The sequence below is a fragment of the Haliotis rubra genome, unplaced genomic scaffold (genome assembly GCF_003918875.1).
Source record: "Haliotis rubra isolate DU_JTF1 unplaced genomic scaffold, ASM391887v1 Scf120, whole genome shotgun sequence".
NCBI lineage: Eukaryota > Metazoa > Mollusca > Gastropoda > Lepetellida > Haliotidae > Haliotis > Haliotis rubra.
Window position 1 is genome coordinate 1,962,062 of NW_025765115.1, and position 9,360 is coordinate 1,971,421.

The following is a 9,360-nucleotide window of genomic DNA, read 5'->3' on the forward strand; positions in this document are numbered from 1 at the left end:
GACATAACCTAAGATATAGAGGCATCTCCACACACACACACGCACGCACGCACGCACGCACGCACGCACTCTCTCTCACACACACACGCACGCACACACACACACACACACACACACTCTCTCTCTCTCTCTCTCTCTCTCTCTCTCTCTCTCACACACACACACACACCTTCCCATGCACCACCACCCTCTCTTCTCAAAACCTCTCATCACATACGCTGGCCTCACATTCGCAGGTATCATATGCCCTCTCACTCCCACGGCATGTAGTTAATACACATATACTCGAACAATTAGACAAGCATCCACCAGAATGGGTAACCTTGTATTCAATTTAAAAACAAACAAACAACTGATGCAATACTCCGATATTTTCACTCATTTATGCTATCTATGTAAATGAATGACTGAAACGTATAGATTACAACTGTGTTATTTCTCCCTAAGAGAAAAGGGCATTATCTTTCCTTGTAAGTCACCCAACATCCGTCTTGTATTTCTACATGGTATCATTTAACCATGTCATGCGCTGTTACTCGGTCAAAACATCAGCAAAACAAACAACGTTGTTACGTCACTGAAACTGAAATACATATGTTCCTTCAATATATCGTTCACGCCATAGATGTTATCACCAACTTCCTGCCTGGGTATTAAAGTTAATGTACCAAAATGAGCCCGGGGTGAAGAACACGTATTAGCGATAGCGAGTTGTTGTTTTGACATTAATTGACGTCTTAAAGCGCAGATGACAGATGACCTAGATGTCTATTTCACATGGTATCAGTTTTCTCGTGCACTCCGTGCCTGTTATTGGGTAATATGTCTTGTTCTCTGGGAACAGTGCTTGTAAAGCAGTCTTAGATGAAGATATGATGTTAAAACAATGTTTAAGCAGAACAACTTCATACCTAAAGGAAATGCTGTAAATGTACACACAAATTATTCTACACATTGAAGACACTGAATGGATGGGTTTTTATGATGAATAAGGCCTAGGGCGTCTCATGCTTGAACAAATTCCCGCGATATTGTCGCCTTTAACCCTGCTGTCTTCCAGGCGAACATGTATGAAACCAGCCGGTTTTCAATTATGCAAAAACTGCAATTTTCACTGCAAACAACGAATTCACAAATACAATAAAAGTCTATCAAATTTGTGTCTTTGCAAACGAAATTAAGGATAACGACAAAATGCTTATGATCTTCTCGATTAATATTATTCATTGTTCTCTCACACACACACACACACACACACACACACACACACACACACACACACACACACACACACACACACACACACACACACACACACACACACACACACACACACACACACACACACCAAAACCAAAACCAAAACCAAACCAAACAAACAACAAACAAACAAACAACCCTTATGTTTACCCCCATTATTCACCAGTGCACTTAAAATCCCCAAGAGTTTTATGCTTCTTTAGAAGTTTACGAAATACAACTTAAGATCATGACCCCTGCCTACTTGGCCTGCGGGTATGAATGAAAGATATCATTCGCCACGTGGACTCATTCTCAAGTCTCTGCCTGAAACGCATGGCTATATGCGAAAGAGGTGAGCACCACTGTGGATTTTAACAGGTCATCCAAGTGCGATTTGAGCTGATGCGGGTGTTTACAACTGGCACTATAAACATGTTTATTACGTATACTGAAAGACGCAGGCAAAACACAAACATGGTGATCCGTTACAGAGAGGAAGCCATGAAAGTGACATGTCTTGTGACACATGAACTAATAAATGTCAGCTGTCTAGTCTCAGAACGGTGTTAAAAATATGCCACTTGTCCACCACCATCTGCTCATTCTGACGTTACATATCTTTAGAATTATGTCAACATCCATGTTATTGTGATATGTATTTACAAACGTCTTACGACGTGGGTGGTGTGCATAGTTTAGTTTTACGCCGCTTTTAGCAATATTCCAGTAATATCACGACGGGGGACACCAGAAATGGGCTTCACATATTGTGCCCATGTGGGGAGTCGAACCGGGTCTTCGGCGTGACGAGCGAACACTTTAACCCCTCGGCTACTCCACCACCCCATGCTGTACATAGAAGCCTGTGTGTACTCCAGCATCGTGTGTTACACGTGCCAGTGAAAGCCACATATCTGGTTGCACTGTGTAAATAACTCGGTTTGAATGTATTTGTTGCACTGCAGGGTTTTATGAGCTTCCATCACTGTTGCATATATTACACAGAGATTAAACCATTTCCATGTCGTTTATGACATCGAGAACCATAGAGGGTTCGAATCCCGGCTCGCCCCGACTGTGTTTCTACGTTTGTCAGCACCATGATCGCCAGAGTGATAAACGTCTGTGTCTTGCACCATGTCGGCTCCCATAACCCTAAAGTTAGTTCACGCGCCTCCAATGTAATGTAAATACCATACTGGTAAAAGCGGCATTAAAATCGAACTTAATCACGCATACCAATTTGATAATAATTTTCTCAGGAAAACTCGTCGAGAAGATTTCTATGTGTCCCAAACAATGATAAACATGATCATATACTTTAGAACAAAATACTATATTCTTCTGTATTACAACTGTGTCTGAGTTATGTCAATAACGAGGCCTTACTTACGTCAGCAATGGTGTCTAACGAGGCCTCATTATGTCAATAACGATGTCTCAGTTACGTCAACAATGGTGGTGTCTAACATAGCTACGTCAATAATGAGTCTACAGTCTCAGTTACGCGTCAACAATGGTGTCTACATTATGTCAATAACGAGGCCTCAGTTACGTCAACAATGGTGTTTGTGTTGTGTCAATAACGATGCCTTAGTTACGTCAACAATGGTGTCTACATTATATCAGTAACGAGGTCTCAGTTACGTCAACAATGGTGTCTACATTATGTCAATAACGAGCCCTCAGTTACGTCAACAATGGTGTCTACATTATGTCAGTAACGAGGCCTTCAACAATGGTATCTACGTCAACAATGGTGTCTACATTATATCAGTAACGAGGTCTCAGTTACGTCAACAATGGTGTCTACATTATGTCAATAACGAGGCCTCAGTTACGTCAACAATGGTGTTTGTGTTGTGTCAATAACGATGCCTTAGTCATGTCAACAATGGTGTCTACATTATGTCAGTAACGAGGCCTTAGTTACGTCAACAATGGTATCTACATTATGTCAGTAACGAGACCTCAGTTACGTCAACAATGGTGTCTACATTATGTCAGTAACGAGGCCTCAGTTACGTCAACAATGGTATCTACATTATGTCAATAACGAAGCCTCAGTTACGTCAACAATGGTGTCTACACTATGTCAATAACGAGGCCTCAGTTACGTCAACAATGGTGTCTGTGTGGTGTCAATAACGATGCCTTAGTTATGTCAACAATGGTGTCTACATTATGTCAGTAACGAGGCCTCAGTTACGTCAACAATGGTGTCTACATTATGTCAGTAACGAGGCCTCAGTTACGTCAACAATGGTGTCTGTGTTGTGTCAATAACGATGCCTTAGTTACGTCAACAATAGTGTCTACATTAGGTCAGTAACGAGGCCTCAGTTACGTCAACAATGGTGTCTACATTATGTCAGTAACGAGGCCTTAGTTACGTCAACAATGGTGTCTATATTATGTCAATAACGATGCCTTAGCTACGTCAACACTGGTGTCTGTGTTGTGTCAATAACGATGCCTTAGTTATGTCAACAATGGTGTCTACATTATGTCAGTGACGAGGCCTCAGTTACGTCAACAATCGTGTCTATATTATGTCAACAACGAGGCCTCAGTTACGTCAACAATGGTGTCTACATTATGTCAGTAACTAGGCCTCAGTTACGTCAACAATGGTGTTTGTGTTGTGTCAGTAACGAGGCCTCAGTTACGTCAACAATGGTGTCTACATTATGTTAATAACATGGCCTCGGTTACGTCAACAATGGTGTCTACATTATGTCAGTAACGAGGCCTCAGTTACGTCAACACTGGTGTCTGTGTTGTGTCAAAACGAGACCTTAGTTATGTCAACAATGGTGTCTACATTATGTCAGTAACGAGGCCTCAGTTACGTCAACAATGGTGTCTACATTATGTCAGTAACGAGGCCTCAGTTACGTCAACAATGGTGACTGTGTTGTGTCAATAAAGATGCCTTAGTTACGCCAACACTGGTGTCTGTGTTGTGTCAATAACGATTCCTTAGTCATGTCAACAATGGTGTCTACATTATGTCAGTAACGAGGCCTCAGTTACGTCAACAATTGTGTCTACATTATGTCAACAACGAGGCCTTAGTTACGTCAACAATGGTGTCTACATTATGTCAGTAACGATGTCTCAGTTACGTCAACAATGGTGTCTACATTATGTCAGTAACGAGGCCTCAGTTACGTCAACAATGGTGTCTGTGTTATGTCAATAACGAGGCCTCAGTTACGTCAACAATGGTGTTTGTGTTGTGTCAATAACGATGCCTTAGTTACGTCAACAATGGTGTCTACATTATGTCAGTAACGAGGCCTCAGTTACGTCAACAATGGTGTCTACATTATGTCAGTAACGAGGCCTCAGTTACGTCAACAATGGTGTCTACATTCTACACTGCGTCAATAACGATGCCTTAGTTACGTCAACAATGGTGTCTATATTATGTCAATAACGAGGCCTTAGTTACGTCAACAATGGTATCTACATTATGTCAGTAACGAGGCCTCAGTTACGTCAACAATGGTGTCTATATTATGTCAGTAACGAGGCCTCAGTTACGTCAATAATGGTGTCTACATTATGTCAGTAACGAGGCCTTGGTTACGTCAGCAGTGGTGTCTGTGTTGTGTGAATAGCGCTGTCTAACTACGTCAAATACCTTTTGTGAGTTCAGTCATGTTATTTTGCATTCTATCAACCACAGTGTATTTATTACGTCAGTGTGTATATGAGGGCGTGAAATTATTTGTATGTTTTACTGATGGCTCATTTTGGACAAATTGATTACTTGCAAAGACACGCCAATCTATCGATCTATGATCGTGTGTGTGTCCCACCGATTTTTTCCAAAACGAATGTACTATCTGAGTTAGGAGGAAAATACATGCATTCGTACGTGAGTTTCGTAAAATCAGTGGATACGCCCAGGAGTGTGATATAACATATTTATCATCTATGATAAATATAAATATGTCATTTTATCGATATTTACAAACATGCACAGGGACACTAAACATGATTCTAATTAAGAACGTAGCTGGCTTTCCCAGTTCTTGTGTTGAGACAACCGCTGCTCGTATTGGAATATCATTGCACGAAACTCAACTCTGGTACATCGCCCCGAATATTACTACACGTGTGCCTATTTGTCTTTACAGTTCATCAGTGGAAATATCGCTACTGTTTATGGTATATCTAGGCACTAAAAGAAATATACTCATGGAAACGGATAATACACACGAAAGTACAAGTGTTTCTATATATATTTCTTTCCAGAATTTCACTCACCTTGTGCTTTCATGTGTTCCCTTATTTGTTTCCATGAGTATAGAAATGTCTCCACTGTAACAGGTGAGGTGAGGTGAAATTGGTTTAACGTCGTGCTTGAGAACATTTCGCTCATATGACGACGTGCATGTGTGTGTATGTGTAGGTGCGGCTGCTTGTACTAGCCAAGACTGAAGCTGGTTTTATAGTGCTAGCCCACTGAGATACCACGCCGCAGTGAAGCAGGAATACCCCACCCAGACACATTATACTGACTCCGAGCCGACCAGTCCTTGTTGTACCCATTAATGCCGAGCGCCAGGCAGGGACCAACAAGTACCATATTTTAACGTCTTTTGGTATGACGCGGTCGGGGATCGAACCCGCGACCTTCCGCTCTCCGGGAGGACGCTCTAACCTCCACTGTAACAGAGATATGGCTGCATGTATATGGGATTGTATTTGAATGTATAGGGCAATCGAGAAACCATATTTGTCACTTTATCACAAGACTTTCACCCGATATATATATATATCCATTTCTCCAATAACTATTATATAAACTATATGACTTTAACACTTGACAACCACTATCCATATAGAAAGGGGATTAAATCCCTGAAATATCCCTGGGCTCAGCATTTCCTTTTTTCTGTCACACCTCTTTGATCGTGATTCATGAGTGTGAGTGAGTTTAGTTTTACGCCGAAATATTCCAGCTATATGGCATCAGTCTGTAAATAATCGAATCTGGACCAGACAATCCAGGGATCAATAGCATGAACATCGGTCTACGCAATTGGGATACGATGACATGTGTCAACCCAGTCAGCGAGCCTGACCACCTGATCCCGTTGGTTGCCTCTTGCGACCAGCGTGGGTTACTGAAGATCAGTTCGAACCCGGATCTTTACGGGTTTTCATGAACAAATCGGAATCAGACTAGACAGTGCTATATTTGTGTAAGAGAGTTCTTCGGATTATGGATAGTGTTAATAGTCGATTGTAACAATAAAATGACCGTGATGTATAATAGTACAAAAGGAACACATTCGTCAGATGTTCGAGGAAGTGAGTATGGTACCACTTCGCCTCACAGCAATGGTGTGTTTGAGGTGCAGATAAACTTGCTGAGAATGCAGAGCCCACGTCCATTGCAGAATGCAGAGCCCATGCCCATTACAGAATACTGAGCCCATGCCCATTACAGAATACTGAGCCTATGCCCATTACATAATACTGAGCCTATGCCCATTACATAATACTGAGCCCATGCCCATTACAGAATGCTGAGCACATGCCCATTACAGAATGCAGAGCCCATGCCCATTACAGAATGCTGAGCCCATGCCCATTACAGAATGCTGAGCCCATGCCCATTACAGAATGCTGAGCCCATGCCCATTACAGAATGCTGAGCCCATGCCCATTACAGAATGCTGAGCCCATGCCCATTACAGAATGCTGAGCCCATGCCCATTACAGAATGCTGAGCACATGCCCATTACAGAACAGAATGCCCTACAGAATGCTGAGCCCATGCCCATTACAGAATGCTGAGCCCATGCCCATTACAGAATGCTGAGCCCATGCCCATTACAGAATGCTGAGCCCATGCCCATTACAGAATGCTGAGCCCATGCCCATTACAGAATGCTGAGCCCATGCCCATTACAGAATGCTGAGCACATGCCCATTACAGAATGCAGAGCCCATGCCCATTACAGAATGTTGAGTCTATGCCCATTACAGAATGCTGAGCACATGCCCATTACAGAATGCAGAGCCCATACCTATTACAGAATGCTGAGCCCATGCCCATTACAGAATTCTGAGCCTATACCCATTACAGAATGCTGAGCCCATGTCCATTACGGAATATTGAGACTATGTCCATTACAGAATGTTGAGTCTATGCCCATTACAGAATGTTGAGCCCATGCCCATTACAGAATGCTGAGCCCATACCTATTACAGAATGCTGAACCCATGTCCATTACAGAATACTGAGCCCATCTCTATTACAGAATGCTGAGCCTATGCCCATTACAGAATGCTGCGCCCATGCCCATTACAGAATGCTGAGCCCATGCCCATTACAGAATGCTGAGCCCATGCCCATTACAGAATACTGAGCCCATGCTCATTACAGAATGCTGAGCCCATGTCCATTACAGAATGCTGAGCCTATGCCCATTACAGAATGCTGAGCCCATGCCCATTACAGAATGCTGAGCCCATGCCCATTACAGAATGCTGCGCCCATGGATTAGACTAACAACTAGTCTCTGAAATGAACATATTTTACTGAAAAAAGTTCATAGTAAAGAGCCCTGAAGGTGAGGAAATCTAGACTTGCCACATTTTCTAGATTTGCGTGGGCTTTCCTGGATATATTTGCTTCAGGGTCTGTACGACAGACTACCCATTGATGTGTAATAATTCTATCCTTTAAAGAGGCCTCTGGTTCTCTTAGAGGAACAGTGTGTCCTACTTATTGATATTTTGTTTAGAAATTGTCATTTAAACTATTAATTATTACCTTAGTGACTTGTGAAGGTTTAAGCTGCAGAATATATTTATCAGCCAGCAGTTCTCGTTTTACAACGGCTACGCGATTAAACCTCCTACTTGTAAACGTACGTGTCACTCTCCTCCGTCCACGACGACATCTGCACTCTACGCCAACGACAAAGCTTATGCATAAAAGAGATTTGCAAAAATAGCACCAACAGTACATCCTTTTCTCACGATGTGATACGAGTGGACAAGGGTTTCATATCTTTGTTGTACAGGATGATTTAGCCACGTGACTGCATGGATCTAAGCTAGCACTGTAACGATGATACAACGACATCGCGATGTCGACTCCCAACAGCGTTCATGGTGTTTAGACGCTGTGCGGAAGTGTTCAGCTGCCACCTCTGCATGTTTTGCCAATACCCAGACACAAGATACCATGCATAAGAATGCGCTGTAATGATAGTTCAAGCAGGGGTTATATTTAGAATGGTGTATATCTTTCGCTGTAATGAAACGTAAGCAATAGGTGTGTGGTTTGGTTCAGAAAGCAAACATACACCCTACATGTATCTTACTGTCGAGACAAACCCCAGCTCAGATGTGAAACGAGAAGGGGTTGGGGACTGTACTCTTTTGTATCCATAGGAGGATCGGGGGGTGGGGTGGTGGTGGTGGTTTAGAAGGATGTGCACCCCCCACCCCACGTCCTAAAGGTTTATTAAATGACCACCCCTTTCTCAAAAAGTTGTATCCGCCCCTAGGATCAATAAATGTATTTCTGTTGTTGCGTCCACCATAAAAGCAGCCAGATTGTAAATATGACCCATTGTTTTCCCACAAAAATAAAAAGTAACAATTTACCCTGTGTTTTATTGGTTAGGTTGTAAATCTGCAAGACATGTATATGAGCCATGAACACACTTCACTGGGGTGAGAGGCTACACTCGAGTGGAACGTTTAAATCAGTACGTGGTCAGCCATTCTAGTAGAAAGTTGAAGATACTGATGCCTGTGGAGACATTGTGTGTGGTGCGTTGTGATAAACATAATGGTGGTACGGACAAGGAAATGGTGAGACGGTGGTCGGTGGTGATGCTGACAGTTTGTGATGATGATTTTTTTAACGTAGTGTTGTCATGGCAACAGTGCAGGAACAATCACATATTCTTCAATGCAAAGTACACAACTTTTGTTGAAACATAAGAAATGCTCCACAGGAACTATCGTGTATGTTATAGCCCCGGCACGTACACTGCTGTTCAGTGTGTGATACAACCCGTGTTCACCGCCATTCGATCTATACATGTTAGACAGCCTTTGTGCAAGTTATTTCGTGTA